The sequence below is a fragment of the Macaca mulatta genome, chromosome 4 (genome assembly GCF_049350105.2).
Source record: "Macaca mulatta isolate MMU2019108-1 chromosome 4, T2T-MMU8v2.0, whole genome shotgun sequence".
Classification (NCBI taxonomy): Eukaryota; Metazoa; Chordata; class Mammalia; order Primates; family Cercopithecidae; genus Macaca; species Macaca mulatta.
This window is the reverse complement of record NC_133409.1, coordinates 4,776,058-4,790,457: the sequence shown is the minus strand read 5'-3', so window position 1 is coordinate 4,790,457 and position 14,400 is coordinate 4,776,058. Positions and strand designations below refer to the sequence as shown.

The 14,400-nt window shown below is 45.7% G+C and overlaps 2 long non-coding RNA genes across 3 annotated transcripts; one reads left to right on the top strand and one right to left on the bottom strand.

The window, feature by feature from the left end:
• The first annotated feature begins 530 nt into the window (after positions 1-530).
• Positions 531-11,196, top strand: LOC144340702 (uncharacterized). The gene is made up of 4 exons (XR_013416970.1): positions 531-628; positions 4,037-4,161; positions 4,686-4,767; positions 10,926-11,196. It is a non-coding gene; the product is annotated as an uncharacterized LOC144340702 (long non-coding RNA).
• LOC114677441 (uncharacterized) lies at positions 11,192-12,678 on the bottom strand. Of its 2 annotated transcripts, none has more exons than XR_013416969.1 (2): positions 11,675-12,678; positions 11,192-11,570 (listed from the first exon to the last, which is right to left on the bottom strand). It is a non-coding gene; the product is annotated as an uncharacterized LOC114677441 (long non-coding RNA). The 2 variants fall into 2 exon arrangements; XR_003728721.2 differs by having other exon boundaries at positions 11,192-11,567.
• Between the last annotated feature and the right edge of the window lie 1,722 nt (positions 12,679-14,400).

Sequence of the window (14,400 nt, the reverse complement as noted above, 5' to 3'; positions counted from 1 at the left end):
GCAGGACAGTTTGGAAGGGATACTCTTGGAGTTCTTGGTTAGGAATCTGATTTGGAAGGCCCTGTGTTCGTCTTGTCTTTATGTGTGTTTGTATATGTGGAAGGGATTTCAGAGGGAATTGCTGATGGACGTTCAGCAGGCCTAACTCAGAGAACCCTCCTTATTTGTCTGGTCACATTCAGTGAGCCCTGAAAAATGCTCAGCAGGCCTGTCTCAGGGTGACTATCCACTCTTCGCCTTGCCCAGAGACCCCATTGTGAATTACCCTTTGGAGGTTGTCCCACCCAACCTGGGGTGGATCAAAGACAACAGGGACCAACGGGAGAAAGCTTGGGCTTTGCCAGGCTGATACTGGGTGCTGAATGAGGTGACTGATGTCGGTTTTGTCATGTATATTTTGCTGGGATGGAAAATGTTAACTGGGTTCCCCACGCAGCCCGTTGGGCAGCATCTTGCAAATCACGAATCTTGTCTATGGTTCCATAAAACAGAAAGGGATGATTTTCTCTTGTAAAGTGGTTTGAACCCCACAGCCATGGCACAAGCAAGCAGGGTCATCAGAGCTGCTCCATTCTTCTGGAAGCTGCAGAGAAAGGGAGCCTGGAAACCTGGTATGCCAGCAAAAAGGGTAAGAAGTTCTTACTAGCCAGGTTTCTGGTCTCTCCCTCTCTCTTTCTCTGTCTGTGTAAATGGTAAACATCACTATTTGTCTCTCTGCAAGAGTTTGATTAATAGACAAGGAATTTGTGAGACTATTCTTAGGTTATAGCAAATCTGGTGTACTTTGTGCTGAGAATTTGTTTTTCTGTTTTTTCTGATGGAGAGAGGGATATCATAGGATAGAACGCGGGTTTAGGACCCCATAAGCCTGCATTACAAGCCAGCCCAGCAGGCTGGTCAGTTACAAATTTTGCTGTGGGTTCCTGAAACCAATACCTGATGAAATATCTCTGTCTTGTTTTGTGTCCTTAAGAGCTTAACCTTGTGACCATGTGTGGACACTTCCTCTTGGTTTGGACAGGAATTTTAGAGCTCATGTCACAACCCTAAACATTTTCTTGACCAGTTAAAAGCCTTGGCAAGCTTGAAATTGGCTTCTCTAGGATCCTTCTGGGTAAAGCAATAAAAATTGCTCAATGCTATAACTCAGTAGCTAAGGCTTTGCCTTTTGATGATGGTGGCCTGGGTTCAATTCTTGGTTTCTGGAATTATTCCTTTCTGATTTGTTATTTGTGTAATTTTGCCATTTATTGAGTTGTGCTGTGTTTTGTTTTGTTTTGTTTTCCCAGGGAGTTTCTGATTTCCTCTCTTGAATTTTCTTTTCTCTGAACTACCTTGGGGAGATTCTAAATCTTGCAAAAAAGAAACTGCTTACCATGTCTTTGAAGCACCTGGGAGGTCACCTTTGGTAAAGTTCAAAAGCCAGAAATATTGGCTGCCTGGCTAAAGTCGGGTAGTAAGAAATTTAAAAGAACTTTTTTTTAAGAGCACTCTGGTTAAAAGTCAGCTTGAATAAAAATGGATAATCAAGCTATAGGTATATTTAAAAGGCATTTATGTTGTTCTGTTCTTGGATCTTGTTTTTCTGGAAAAAGGTTTCTTTTCTTCTCAGTCGACTGCGTTATTTTTCTCCATTTTTGTATTTCTAACCTTAATGCACACATGAGAGGTCCTGAGATAACTTCTGGTAGCCTGGGACTCCTTAGAAAAAACCGGAGGCACTACAGACCCTGTTTTGGACAAAAGCTGTCTTTTCCTCATGAAACCCTAGGAACTAAAAGCTGATAGATCCCTCTCAAAATCAAAAGCTCTGTTCTGTTTTGCATTGTGTTATCTGACAGTTTTGAGTTCTGGGGGTTTTAAGAAACTACTTCTCATTATGAGGGAGCTTTGATGTGTAATAACTAGGTAGGAAATACTTTAGGGGATGGCTAGCAGTAGTTATGGAGGGATACTTGACTCTCTGCACACTTGGATCAGAGAAGCTTATGGACACCTGGAAGGCATGGAAACGTCCCCACCCTCCACTGAGAGATGAGGCTCCTGTGGGAGATGGACTGATTGGCTTTGGGCAGCCTTGCCATGAAATGTGGATAGAGGCATCGCACTGTCTTCTCCTATAGGATTTTCCTCCTTTTGAGGATTCAGGATCCAGTATAAAAGGGCTGCCTTCACACTGGGGATCTGTTTTTGCCTTCAACTGTTCCTGCTTATTTGGCCCTAGAAATGCGTGCTTTCCTGACTCTGTTGCTTCAAGGGCTCCACCCTGGAGTCAGGAATCCAATTAAGAAAACTGGCAAATGGAAAACGTTACAAGTGCTAAATCTTCTGTCTTTCTGTCTGCGTGTTTATACGTGTTGTGTGGGTGATGTTTATATATAAAACAGCTCTGATTATTGGCTTAGAAAAATAAGCATGTCAATAAAATATTTTGTCAGAAAAATAAAAACTTTAATGCCTTTTTGTTCACGTGGCTTTAGTCATCTTTTGGAAATAAAGACGGTTTTAAAGATTATTGGTAAAATAACATGTCTTGAAAATGTAGGCATTTGGTCTAAATTAAGGTCAGATATCAGATTTGCTAAATGCTTTAAGGTCAAACTGTTTCCTTTGGAAAAATTGTTCAGTTTACCTACTTTAGAGCATTAGATTACAGACGAGGCCTGGGGACCTGAGGAGAGCCATGCCCCTAGCTATGAGGAAAAGAGTCAGACCCTATCTTCACTTCTGTCTGATGTCCTAGGCTTCACCCCAGTACATAATTAAAATCATTTACTTATCAGGGTATTCACTAAAAATAAAAGCTGCTAAGAATTAACGATGTAACATGAAATTGAGACCACTGGAGAAACAGTTTTATATACATGGTGTGTAGGGAATGTGTTTTTGGTAAAAGATTTTAAGAAGGTATGGGAATATGGCTTCTGCTAAAGGAAATGTAATTTTGTCTGGTTCAGAAGGTTTTAAAGATTGTGTTAACTAAAAGAGAGTAACGGGACAAAAAAGTTTACTCAAACTGAAAAGGGTTTGTAAAGGGTTGATCTTAAAAAAAAAAAAAAAATCTGTGGGTATAGACAAGTTGGCTAAGATTTGAAAGAAATTATTTAGCTTTTCTCCATAGGTTAAAACATTAAAATCATACTGATATGGGGCCAGAGCCTGGACCCATGTGTCCGATTAATAGGGTTTGCTTAGAAAATTGATCTGCTGTTTGATGGAAAATTGTAAAGGGTTCTAGAAAGTTCATGAAAATCTTATCTTATGGTCAAACTAATTAAAACTGGATAGATACATACAATTTTATTTAAAAACTAGCTTTAGCATTAAAGATACACTAATGCAAACACGAAATTTGGTTTTCTTTTTTGAAGACGATTTTTATGTAATATTAAAGGATAATGAAAGGGTTTTATTTCCTCTTTTAGGTAAATGGCAGGGAAAAGGGGAGGAGAGAGAAAAGACAGACTCAGTTGGTTTCATGCTATCTTCATTGGGTCCTGTTTGGAAAGCTAAGTCTTCTCTATCTGAGTAAAGATTTTTCCTTTTTAAAATTTTTGGAGTTATCATTTTGGCCAAATGAATGACTTATGGTGACCTGGGATGCTATTTTGTGATATCTAGTGTTTTAAACCTTTGATATTTGACACACTTTCCGAAACCAAATTATAAATTATGTCTCTTTTTAACCTAACTTTTAGATATTAGATTCTTCAAAGTCCAAAAATGACATTTGGCTTATCTGGTGTAAAAATCACACAGAAAGCATTGCCAAATATGAAATGGTGTTTGGCTTTCTTTGGGCTATATTTGCGTAAATATGTTACTGATATATATTTCAAAATTATGTAAAACTCCTATAATTCTAATATGACTTAGTATATGTTATCAGTAATAATTATAATTATTATGTTAAATGACTGTGTGCCACAGAGGTAACAGATTTCCTTGCCAATTGTGTCTTTAACTGTGGCTGCCCTAAAATGTTTTTGTCATCCACAGACAATTGTCTCATTTTGGTCCTTTTTTTTTTTTTGAGATGGAGTTTCGCTCTTGTCGCCGAGGCTGGAGTACAATGGCATGATCTCGGCTGACTGCAACCTCTCTGCCTGCTGGGTTCAAGCAATTCTCCTGCCTCAGCCTCCCGAGCAGCTGGGATTACAGGTGCCCGCCACCATGCTTGGCTAATTTTTGTATTATTAATAGAGACGGGGTTTCACCATGTTGGCTAGGCTGGTCTCGAAATCCTGACCTCAGGTGATCCACTCACCTCAGTCCCCCAAAATGCTGGGATTACAAGTGTGAGCCACTGCACCTGGCCAGTCCTCTTTAGGATGGTTTTATAATCAGCTATAAAATTTAACAGGTGCTCTTCAATGCAGGTTTCTGATTAATAACTCTGGAGATTATGACATTAGAATAGAGAAAAAACTTTCAAATAGAAGAGTGAATGGTGTTTGGTTTTCTTTGGACCGTATTTGTATAGATATGTTATTAGTGTGTGTTCCAAAATTATGGGAAACTTCTCTAATTCTGATATAATTTAGTGTACGTTATTAATAATTATAATTTTTATACAAAATTGTTGTATGCCACAGAAGTAACCAAAATTCCTAGTCAATTGTAGTTTTAATAGTGGCTATCTTAAGACTTCTATCATACACAGATGTTTTGTCTTGCTTTGGCAGTTTATAATCAGGTGTAAGTCTCCTGGGGAATCCGACCTCATACTTCTTCTACACAGTTCCTGTACAAGGTTCCTGACCTGTGGTAAATAATGAATGTTACTTAGATAGCCCCAAGTTATCTTTGGACCTCAAGAGGAGAGGAATTTACCCAACTCATAGGTATTCAAGGGTACAAACTGATGGCTGGGCTCGGCTTTAAAAAAGTCGTATCTGAGATTTCTCATGGAACAGAATTCCATCAAAGTCCATTAAAAAGAAGCTAAGTGTCGCTGGGCTTGATGGCTCATGCCTATAATCCCAGCACTTTGGGAGCCTGAGGCAGGTGAATCACAAGGTCAGGAGTTCAAGACCAGACTGGCCAACGTGGTAAAACCCCGTCTCTACTAAAAATACAAAAAATTAGCGGGTGTAGTGGCGGGCGCCTGTAGTCTCAGCTACTCGGGAGGCTGAGGCAGGAGAATAGCTTGAACCTGGGATGCAGAGGTTGCAGTGAGGAGAGATCACTCCACTGCACTTCAGCCTGGGTGACAGAGCGAGACTCTGTCTCAAAAACAAAAACAAACAAACAAAAACAAACAAAAAAAGAGGCCAAGTGAAAAATAATTATTCTTGCTGCACTTTATGCAAATAATCAGGCCAAGTAGAAGAAAACTAAAGTTATTTTGCTAACAAATCAGTTCTATCATGATTTGTTTTTAATAAAAATGGGGGCTGAAGGGAGAAAAATTATATTTCAAAAGAAAGCTATAGTACACCTATTGTTAGCTGTTACTGAGTTTTTTCTGCAGTTTGGATTAAATCCTAAATTCTTTGTGGGTTAGAAGTCCCCAAACTCATGCTTTCTAATCATTGCTTTTAAAATTGGGAATTGTACTCCTCATCCTAGGACTTGTTATTTACCGTATGGTGCACTGTTCAGTTAAATACTGTACTGAAACTATAGATGAGGGTCTGAATGCTTTTACCACGCAAGACTTGGAAGACCAGCCAGACCTGCAGGAGTCACTCAGACAGCAGCAAATTGGTTCACTTCTCTCTCCTTAGGGTTCACTCCCATTCCCACTACGCCCCTGTCAGCAGGAAGATGCCAGAGCAATCCATGGTCTTTTCCCATCTTCCTAGGCTAACCTTAAGATTAAGGTGTTCTGTGGAGAGGATGTGGAGAAATAGGAATACTTTTACACTGTTGGTGGGATTGTAAACTAGTTCAACCATTATGGAAAACAGTATGGCGATTCCTCAAGGATCTAGAACTAGAAGTACCATATGACCCAGCCATCCCATTACTGGGTATATACCCAAAGGATTATAAATCATGCAGCTATAAAGACACATGCACACGTATGTTCAGTGCGGCACTATTCACAATAGCAAAGACTTGGAATCAACCCAAATGTCCATCAGTGACAGACTGGATTAAGAAAATGTGGCACATGTACACCGTGGAATACTATGCAGCCATAAAAAAGGATGAGTTTGTGTCCTTTGTAGGGACATGGATGCAGCTAGAAACCATCATTCTCAGCAAACTATTGCAAGAACAGGAAACCAAACACCACGTGTTCTCACTCATAGGTGGGAACTGAACAATGAGATCACTTGGACTCGGGAAGGGGAACATCACACACCGGGGCCTATTATGCGGAGGGGGGAGCGGGGAGGGATTGCATTGGGAGTTATACCTGATGTAAATGACAAGTTGATGGGTGCTGACGAGTTGATGGGTGCAGCACACCAACATGGCACAAGTATACATGTGTAACAAACCTGCACGTTATGCACATGTACCCTAGAACTTAAAGTATAATTAAAAAAAATAAAAATTAAATTAAAAAAAAAAAGATTGAGGTGTTATAAAACACAAAGGGAGGGATTGAAACCACCTTTGCAAAATGATGACGGAGACAGTGAAAGAGATCTAAATTAATTCACTCCATCTTGCTTCTAACCTGTAAACTGTCCTTGTCCATTCTTTTTTTTTTTTTTTTTTTTGAGACGGAGTCTCACTCTGTCGCCCAGGCTGGAGTGCAGTGGCCAGATCTCAGCTCACTGCAAGCTCCACCTCCTGGATTTATTCCATTCTCCTGCCTCAGCCTCCCGAGTAGCTGGGACTACAGGCGCCCACCACCACGCCCGGCTAGTTTTTGTATTTTTAGTAGAGATGGGGTTTCACTGTGTTAGCCAGGATGGTCTCGATCTCCTGACCTCGTGATCGGCCCGTCTCGGCCTCCCAAAGTGCTGGGATTACAGGCTTAAGCCACCGCGCCCAGCCCCTTGTCCATTCTTGCACATAGACTGAATTAACCTTGGGAGAAACTTAATTTATAGTTTAAATCAAAGACGATAACAGCCCTTTCCCAAAGCAGACCTCCTTCTCGCCTGAGGACTAAATTGCCTTTGTAGGGCTAATAATAACCACAAGATAAGAAATTATGGTTGAGGAGTCATGTAGCTGGAGGGTACAAGATTCTGACCCTCCCTAAACTGCTCCTGAGATCAGTGCTTGAGATATTTTGCAGACCCTGCATGTGATGGATCAGCAGACACCACCCAGATGGATACACTGGCTCATCTGACTTATGGCCCCCACCCAGGATCTGACTCAGTGCGAGAAGACAGCTTTGCCTCCCTGGGATTTCATCACTGGCCAATCAGCACTCCCCGCTCACCGGCTTCCCACGCACACACCAAGATTTCCTTAAAACTTCTGCTCCCCAGATGCTCAGGAACATTGATTTGGATAATAATAAAATTCTGGTCTCTTGCAAATTAAAAAATCTAAACAGTACAGCATGTTCTTTATCTCTGTATATTATCTGAAAGATAATTTTCAGAAAAAGGTAAAATCATGACTTGCACCAAGATATTAAAATGCACAAGTGTTAAATATTTTATTTTACACATATGTTAGGAGGGAACTAGGCAGAGGTCACAAATAGTTTAAAGGAAAAGCGAAAATGATACAAATTTATATGGAGTAAAGGAATTTTGAAATGAACTGCACATGGAAAGAAAACTGTTTTTCATTTATTTTTTAAATTTTTTACAGGACAAAGAATCCAGTAAAAATCACTACTATACAGGGTAGAATATAGATAGACAGACAGACAGACAGATAGATAGACAGATCGATCGATCTATGTCTATATATCTCCATCAGTTACCTGCAATTTGCAAAGAATTGTAAAATAGTTCAAAGACAATTAACAGTCTAGATTATGTGCTATAGTTTTCCATTGAAACACATGTTTTAAAACATATCTAATAGGTATGTCTTAACTAGCGAATTCACACCACTCTTCAGTGAAAGGACTATTTATTGATCATCTGCCCGTGTGTTGCAGGTTGCTGTCTACTTTTCAAAATTTGAAGAAAGATTTTCATTAAAAGATTTTCACTAGAAGTAATTAAAAATCAAAACCCAAATCAAAACAGAACACACAGGAAGCTGTGCTCCTCACATGGATGACGACGTTTCCTGGCGATTACAGCTCTCAGGGTGACATCCGTGTAGATGGTTCTGTAACTCTGTTACAATGAAAAGCTGCCGCCCTGTGGGAACAGAGCCGGGTGAGTCCTGGCTTCCGCACAGTGCCACCCTGAGAAGGTGAGGTCTCCGCAGCATCTGTCTGCAGTGCAGCCGGGGCAGAGGAATGAAGTGTCACAGCAGGAAGCAGATGGCTGCATTTGCAGATAATCAGTCTAGAGACTTGCAGCCCTGAGTTAAGTAGCACCCTGTTGCTGGAAGGCATCTAATGAACTAAGCTATTAGTGTTCTTGCTTGTCAGATAGTCCTGAAACACTATATGGTTTTGTTTGTTTGTTTGTTTGTTTTTGTTTTTGTTTTGAGACGAGTTTCTCTCTGTGGCCCAGGCTGGAGTGCAGTGGCGCGATCTTGGCTCACTGTAACCTCCGCCCCTCCAGACTTAAGCAATTCTCTGCCTCAGCCTCCAGAATAGCTGGGATTACAGGCGCCTGCCACCAAGACCGGCTAATGTTTTTTTTTTTTTTTTGTAGTTTTAGTAGAGACGGGGTTTCACCATCTTGGCCAGGCTGAGCTTGAAGTCCTGACCTTGTGATCTACCTGCCTCGGCCTCCCAAAGTGCTGGGATAACAGGCGTTAGCCACTGTGCCCGGCCGGAACACTGTGTGGAATTTATAATCATTTTCTTGAGACTGACAAAGTCTAAATTCTTGCTGATCATTGACAAGTCTAAATTCTAAAGAATGCTACCCATGGATGGAACTTTTTGCTAAAACTTGAGAAAAAGAGGAGAAGTAACAGCAGTGGTGCCCCGTAAAGGTTTCCCAAACATGGAGGAATCCTGGTATAAACCATGCCTTTGACCCACAGCGGAAGGAGGAGCACAGCACAGCTGGGATCAGGAGGACTCTGAAGTCTCCTGGATGTGGCAGGAGCAGGCTCAGCCACTGTGTGCAGCATGTGTCCTTGAGCAGGTCAGCTAAACTGCTTGGGTCTCACATCCCTGCCATTCATGGTGTCAGGGCTTGCCCTGACTTTGTGCCAAGATCAGAGCCCGGGCCCACAGCAGGGAGAACCCAGGCAGCGGGAGCAGGCACTTCCAAGCCTGCAAGGGGAGGCGGGGCCTTCCCTGCTCCCAAGACTGCAGGGATGCCAGAGGCTGCAGTGGCAAATTTGGGCAACTGCAGGTGCACAGGGTGGGGGCTCCTGCCTGCTCCATCGAGCTGGTGGCCCCGGTCTGCAGCCTGGGTTCCGGCGGCTTCCGCAAGCGCAGCAGCACCTAGAAGCATGCAGGGCTCCGGCCTACTCTCAGCCCTCCAAGAGCAAACAGAGGCTCGTGTCTACCGCCCCAACTTGGACAGCTGCAGACGCGTGGGAGAGACTGGGGGTGCTGCTGCCTGCTACTGGCTCCCATCCATCCTGTGGAGCACACACCCCAACTGTGACCCCTCGCAGCCTGAGGCAGGGGCTCCAGATCCTTGCTGGGCCCAGGCCAGCATCCAGGGCAGGGGCAATATGGCCACGAGCTCCCCCTGTTGCCCAGTACTCAAGGGTGGCCCCGGGCAGAGTGGATCGCGGGCCCCTGGCCCCGCCGTCGGGAATGACAGGTTTGGCAGTCACCCCGACGCCAGGCAGATTCCAGGGATAAGGTCTGGGCAGCCCCCACGCAGAGCTCCTCCCGCGGCCCGAGAACCCGGCACCCTCCGTGGGGTGGGCACAGTGGCTGCCCAGCTGGCCAAGTCCCCTAAGCGGGTGTGACTATCACTTCCTGCCCCGGATCCCCGATTGCCACCCAGCTCCTCTTCAGGCCCCTTTCTGCCCCGAGGAGCTACTCCCCCAGTGCGCCCTTGCCCCAGGGCAGTGGGCGAACTGGACCCGGCCTGCCTCCACCCCGGCGGCCCCCAGGGCAACGAGTGGAGGGAGGGGACTGTCCACCTCTTCCCTGCACAGCCCTGCAGCAGCCTGTGCGAGGGCCGTGGCCAGGCCGAACCAGATGGCCCTCTGCTGCCAAAACAGGCACTAACAGGAATCAGCCTTCTGCATCCAGGCCTTGTGTTAATGTGTGAATGACAGAGCAAAAGACCCCAGGGTGTGAGGCAGGAATTTGGACATCAGAAGGAGGAGAAACAGGATGAAGCTCCCCGAAGGAATAACCATCCCCGCTGTGTCCTACACACACCTAGAACCCTTTAGCCAGGAGAAGGGAGAACAGACTGACTGTGGAATACACAGGATTTTTCTGTTAACCTGAATGTACCACCAGATGGAAGGAGGTTCAAGAACATAAGTCTGTGCCTTGAAGAGTAAACTCTGACCTTTTTCTTCTCCTGCCCAGATTCCTACCTAAGGGGCCTGGGGAGGTCGCCCTACAAACCACAAAGTCTCATCGGAGGGGCCCTACCCTGTGTAATGCGGCTCTTTCCAACCTGACTCTGGCATAACTTCACATGACAGATAAGGAAGAAAATGAAAATATTTTAACCCTAAATACGTTTCTTGGCCATATCTTGAAATGTCCCTGCAAAGCTGTTTCTTGTGGGAAAAGGGTCCATTCTGTAGAGAATCCTGTTCCCTTTCCAGGCCTTTTTCCTGATCCAGGACAGAGTCCACTAAGTTTCTGGCACCTTTTAAGTCTCATAAACATTTACCATCGATTCTCTCTAAGCCTGCCACCTGGAGGCTGCATCAGCTTAGTAAGGACCTTGGTCTCCACAACCGCTTGTCCTACCCAGACATTTCCTTTCTATTGGTTCCAGGTCTTTAGATGAACTCTCAACCAACTGCCAGTCAGAAAATCTGTGAATCCGCCTGTGACCTGGAAGCCCCTGCTTCCAGTTGTCCCACCTTTCCGGTCTGAACTGATGTACACCTGAAATGTACTGACTGATGCCTTATGCCCCATAGAATACATGAAGCCTAGCTGTGCCCTGACCACCTGGGCCACATGTTCTCTGGGTCTCCTGAGGACTGTGTCACGGGCCATGGTCACTCACGTTTGGCTCAGAATAAATCTCCTCCAGTATTTTACAGAGTTTGGCTCTTTTTATTGACAACCTTTTAAAATGTCAAGTCAGGATAGGATCTCACCACACATGGCACCCAAAGGCGTGCTGGCTGCCCACTGACTATTCCAGTCGACAGAACCAGGTACAGGGGTCAGAGCCACAGCAGCTCCCGTGGGCCAGTGAGGAGGCCCAGCTCGGGAGGAGGCTCCGTCTCTCCACACCCAATGGAGGCAGCTCTGCTCCTGAGCTCAGGGTGGGCTTCACCTGGAGTTAGGAGTCGGGGGCCTGAGTCCTGCTTCCTCATTGCTCTGGTGCCCGAAAAGATGAGCAGTCACAGTGAGACGGGGCCGGACCCAGCGTGCACAAGCTCGGGAAGGAAAGGAGTGAAAGGACCTGCTTCCCCAGGGACCAGAGCAAAGAGGAGAAAGAGAGTAAGTGATTGATGTCGCCTGGGTTAGAAGGAGGCAGTAGAGAGGGGCAAGTTAGCGTTAGGGGCTTACCTGGGCAGTCACAAAGGGCTCCACAGGCAGAGGAGCCTGTAAACCAAAAATACATTTCTAAGGTCCCCCAACGGATACGGAATGGATGGGTTCCTGACTAAACTCCGCCTTCTAGCCTAGAACTTTGGCCCTAAGTGAAAACAGCTGACTCGTTTGCCTTTTTGGCCCTCCTTGTTTCCTATCCTGTGCCCATAAAAAGACTTCAGCTGGCAGAGCAAAGAAGCTGCTGAGGCAAGCAGTCAGAGATGTAAGCTGCTGAGTGGTGAGGATGCAAGGGGCTGAGTGGCAGAGACTACAGATAGACAGCGCTAACTTCAGATGGTGTCGTTTTCCGTGGGGAGCCCAGCCGGGGATGGTGGGGCTTCAGGGCAAGATCACCTTCTTTCCACACCATCCCCTTTCCAGTTCTGCCTTTGTCATCATTCAAACAGTCTGTGTGACCTGATTCTTCCCAACACTGAACAAGAACTTGGGTGTCAAAAAGGGCAGGTGCAGAAGGCTGTGACCCTGACCCTTTGCTGGGCTTTGAACACTTAGCTGTCCATAGACTGTACGCTGAGTGAAATGAGCCACTACAGTTTCTTCCCCACAAAGGGGGTCAAGGTCAAAGGAAAAATCCCATCTCACAACCATCTGAATGGATTTTCTCCTTGGCCAGGACACTCTTAAATTTAACCTAAAAGACTGGTTCAGGCCATGACAGAAAGTGGGGTTAAGACAGGCCTCATATACCTCTCCAGCGTCAACATCAACACAAACCCCCCACCCAGACCTCTATGTGGCCTCTGGGCAGGTGTCCTATGTTCTAACTTCTCAGCTCTCTAGCAGGGCCGGCTGCAGAATTTAGGGGCCCAGGGCAAAACTCAAATGCAGGGCCACTCACACATTCCTCTCAGTCACACATCGGGCCCCTCCTGCCGCCTCATCCTGGTCCCAGTGTGCCACCAGGTAAAAGTGTCACCCTTCAAAATCTTCAATTGCTGCAATTTCATTTTTAAAGTTTGTTTTCTCTGTCCCTGCACAACAGGGTTGTTTTCAAAGTTATGCTGATTAGACAGAAGTGGACCTTTGTCCCGGCTGAGGCCCTCCCATGGGTACCCACCCCTTGAATGGCTGATGCTAGACGGCAACAGTGTTGACCGAATCCAGGCAGTTTCAGGCCACAGCCAACTGGGGAGACAGCAATGAGTGTTGGACGGTTGGGGTCCTCTCGGCCCCGCCATGAAACCTGAACTAACTAGACAACTTTATCCAGAGCTGGACATGACCCTTTGGGCCATGCAGCTCGGTGGTCACCATTGGCCTAGCGGTCAGGTCCAGCTTCAGCTTGTGGCTTCCCCGGCTACCAGATATGGAACCTGGGACCAGACACTGAGGCCGATTAAAGTTTTCACCTCAAACAGCCTTACGGTTGTGTGTACCGAGAAGGTGGCAGAAACCAGACAGCAAGTGCCTGCTGCACAGAGAGCGATTAATGAAAGTGTGTGTGTGTGTGTGACTGGTGCATATATGTACACACTTATTTTAATTTAGGAAAAAGTGTTTTCTTTCTCTCTCTCCTTTCTTCCTCTCTCTGTCTTTCTCTCTCTCCTTCTCTCTCTCTCTTTCTCTCTGTCTTTCTCTCTCTGTCTCTCTCTCTCTCTCCTCTCTCTCATTCTCTTCTTTCTTTCACAGGGTCTCCCTGTGTCAGACAGGCTGGAGTACAGTGGTGCAATCGTGGTTCACTGCAGCCTCAACTTCCTGGGCTCAAGAGATCCTTCCACCTCAGCCTCCCAAGTAGCTTGGACTACAGGCATGCAACACTGTACCTGGCTTTATTATTATTATTGTTATTATTATTTTGTAGAAATAGGTTCTCACTATGCTGCCTAGGCTGGTCTCCAACTCCTGAACTAGAGTGAGCCTCACTCCTTGGCCTCCCAAAGTGCTGGATCCACAGGCATGAACCACTGTGCCCAGCCCCCACACACATTTTTTAGTCATTGCTGACGGGGTTTGGTCCTGGGTGTGTTGCTGGGTCTGACGAGAACTTCCTCAACAGGTTCCTGATGCAAAACCCCGCGTTTCTCCCTTGAAAGGGGGCACCCAGCTTCGAGGTTGCTCTCATCTCTGAGACAGACCTCTGTGTTTCTTCCCTTCTGCTATCACCTTGTTGAAGAGGGCCCTGCTCTGAGGGCTGCCAGAGGGGCCTGGGCCTGCGGTATACCTGCTCCCCGCACATCTCAGAAGCAAAGGCTGTGCACAGCCGCTCAGGCCACCCGAGTGGCTTCTGCCCCTGGTACGAGTCCTCCTGTGCTTCCGGGAGCCGGTGCCACAGCTTGTCTCTGACTGAACGCGCACTGGCAGAGGCATAGAATGATGAGCTCTTAGAGTGTGACCGCAGTTAGGGTCCAGCCAGGGAAAGGCTTCGTCCTCCTAATGATTGTGGGACTCAGTACGTCTGTCATTAGAGGAGGCCTGATCGACAGGCTCAGCCGCCCTGGTGTTCTGACTCTTCTTCCACTCACTGCACAGAATGAAGCTGGAGGAATATTGCTACAAAAGAATGATCATGGCAGGAGGCGGGGTAGAGCAATGTCAGGTCACGGTGCTTCTTGCACTGAAATATTAGGGCAGTTGTAATGATCTTTATCTCACACAAATGAACAGAGTGATGAAGAAGACTCAGAGAAAGGCAGCTGAGAAGAGCAACAAGGTAGAAAGGCGGACTTAAAGTAGAAAAATAA